The sequence below is a fragment of the Mandrillus leucophaeus genome, unplaced genomic scaffold (assembly GCF_000951045.1).
Source record: "Mandrillus leucophaeus isolate KB7577 unplaced genomic scaffold, Mleu.le_1.0 Scaffold142, whole genome shotgun sequence".
Taxonomy (NCBI): domain Eukaryota; kingdom Metazoa; phylum Chordata; class Mammalia; order Primates; family Cercopithecidae; genus Mandrillus; species Mandrillus leucophaeus.
This window is the reverse complement of record NW_012101388.1, coordinates 1376073-1379108: the sequence shown is the minus strand read 5'-3', so window position 1 is coordinate 1379108 and position 3036 is coordinate 1376073.

Below are 3036 nucleotides of genomic sequence, written 5' to 3'. Positions count from 1 at the left end.
CCTTTCTTGAAAATATTTTGGGTTCTTGCATGTCAGGATTGGTGTCTTTAATTTGCAAAAATTTAAGACTTGAATATTGTGTTTCTGCTTCACTTTCACTATTTTTTTCTTGTGAATCAATTAAACATATGTCAGTTTTTCATACCATCTCTTCTTTCCCCATCTTTTGTCTCTCTGCCTATCACTTTCTATACTTTCTTCTGACTTGTCTTCAATTATTAACTGTCTCTTTAGCTGTTTTAAATCTGCTAATAAACTTATCTATTGGGACCTCTTAATTTTGTTACTGTATTTTTTATTCTAGAATTTTAATTTTTCTACAAATCTACTATACTAATTTTAGAGTTTCTGGTTCACTGATGAAGTTTTTAAGCCTAGTTTTATCTCCTGATATTTATTTATTTATTTATTTATTTATTTATTTATTTATTTTAGTTTGTGGTCATTTGTGATGCATCCCATTATTTCCCTTGATCTTTGTATATCAGACATTTTACTTAAGAAAAACAGATACAAATAACATGAGTCTTAGGCTAATATTCTCTTCCTCCAGAAAGAAATTGTGTTTACTTTTCCTATAGGTGCTGATGGTCTGGGGTCCTTGCTGAGTTCCTGCCCTCAAGTGATCCGCCCACCTTGGCCTGCCAAAGTCCTGAGATTACAGGCATGAGCCACCACACTCAGCTCCAATGTTATAGCTAATTATGAAAAAAACCCAAACAATTGCCATTTTTAAGTCATTTCCAGTGTTAGAAACCAAGTTGTCAGGGTAGTTGCAGTCATAGGAGCAGGTAGCTAAACTTTTGTTGTTGTTGTTTTGTTTTTTGACTTGGGGTCTCACTCTGTACCAGACTAGAGTGCAGTGGCATGATCTCGGCTCACTGCAACCTCCACCTCCCAGGCTCAAGCGATTCTCCCACCTCAGTACCTGAGTAGCTGGGACCACAGGTGTGTGCCACTATGCCCGGCTAATTTTTTGTATTTTTGGTAGAGATGAGGTTTCACTATGTTGCCCAGGCTGGTCTCAAACTCCTGAGATCAAGCAATCCACCCACCTCAACCTCCCAAAGTACTGGGATTACAAGCTGTGCCATTGCACCCAGTCTAGGTAAAAGTATTACACACCTTTTAGCAACGTCTAAAATACCTCAGTGAAGCCTAATTCCAGCTGATTTTAAGTCAAAAAATCATAATTCAGTTACAAAATTTTTATTATCTGAAAAGGTCACCATCATCCAGCAGAGAAACGGTTGAAATTATAATAAAATGTGAGATGTTTGGAGAAGGCAGACTATTTTCTATAGCAAGAAATACAGTCTTTATTGATGGTGTTTACTGCCAACTGCTAAGCGTCTCTTCTTTCCAGAATTTATATAGAACAGATTTTTAGCTCTACTCTGGGATCTTCCTTACTTGCCAAAGAGACATTCGAAATATTGAAAATAATTGTCATTTTGAAAGGTGAAAATGTTAAATCTGAATGTAAAGGACATTGCAGCTGTTACAAATGTTGGTATAGCATCTGGCAAAGGCAGCAACAGAGGTTTGCATTTTAATTCAAATGCATGGAAAGAAAATCAAAAAAGGAATGTCTGTTCATAAGTCTTGTGAAAGCATAGAAACTGTTCTACCTGACAGAGAGAATAATTTTAAAAGCCCCTAGAAGTGTTAACTAAGTGTAATGTCAAACCGTCAACAACTGCTTTCAAAAAATAAATTACCTCTAAGACCATGTGTATTTTTTCACACCTTCTAGTCCCCTGTTACCAATTAGTTAATACTTGCTTTGACAGAGAAATGATGATTCTTAATAATCTAAGACTTCAAATGTAGTGTGAATAACTTTAATAATGCTCTTACAGGAGAAAATCTCTCATAAAGCCTCACTATATCAAATCCTAATTTAGAGAAATGTGGCAAGCTGCAAAGTGCTCTCAAGTTAATGTGTAAATGTTTATTGGATTCTCATTTCTTGTCAGGTTCGTGTTTCACTTATGTATCTATCCTCTCTCAGGGACACATTTCCTAAAGGAATTTATATTGTTTTTATTGATCACCATAGAAAATTAAAGTTATATTCAGCAAGAATAAAATATATCATTCTTGAATTGCTAAACACTTTGGGCTTTGATACACATGAGAAACAGTTATCAGAAAATGAGGTCACATTTTCGTGTATCTGAGAGAAATATTTGTATGAAGATGTTGGGGAAGTGGGCAAAGGAATGATAACAATTATATATAAGTCAAGCAAACAAACTAAAGAACTTTCAGACTAAATAGGAAGACAACTATGTCTCAAGCAGCAAGCAAGGAAAATTTAATGGATAAAAGTGCTGAGATGATTCTAAGGAATTGCACTGGAATCAGAATAAGATAGCTGTGTCAGAGTTGCATCTTAGCAAAACTCCAAGTTTGTTATCTTTTCTCTTTGTAATACTCCTCCTCTACTTTCAGTGACACCTCTTTTATGTCAGTCTCTGACCCCAGCCCTAGGATACTGAGAACATGGCACAACACCCGTGTCTGCCTCTGTGTATTTCTTCCCTTTCCTTCATCTTCCTTCGATCGAATATTATTAGTCCTGTAGTTCGCTAATTCTACCATCTGTCATAGATGATGGTTTTTGATATAAAATGAAACTCTATTTATTTTATGATACATACCTGGCACCATGCCTAGAAAAACATGCATTTTAAAAAATTCTTTCAATAATTTTCTCCCTACTCAGGAACAGCTGGTCAAATAATTTTATTAAACCTATGTCAAACTATGTCATGTCTCTGCTCAAAACTCTCCAGTGGATTTCTATCTTACCCAGATTTGATCCTATAGTTCTGGCAATATTAAAATAATCAGCTAGGCATAGTGGTGCATGTCTGTGGTCCCAGTTACTCAGGGTGCTGAGGCTGGAGGATCACTTGAGCCCAGGAGATTAAATTCAGCTTGGGCAACATTGCAAGACCCCTCATCTGTCTCTCTCAATCTCTCTCTCTCTACACACACACACACACACACACACACACACACACACAC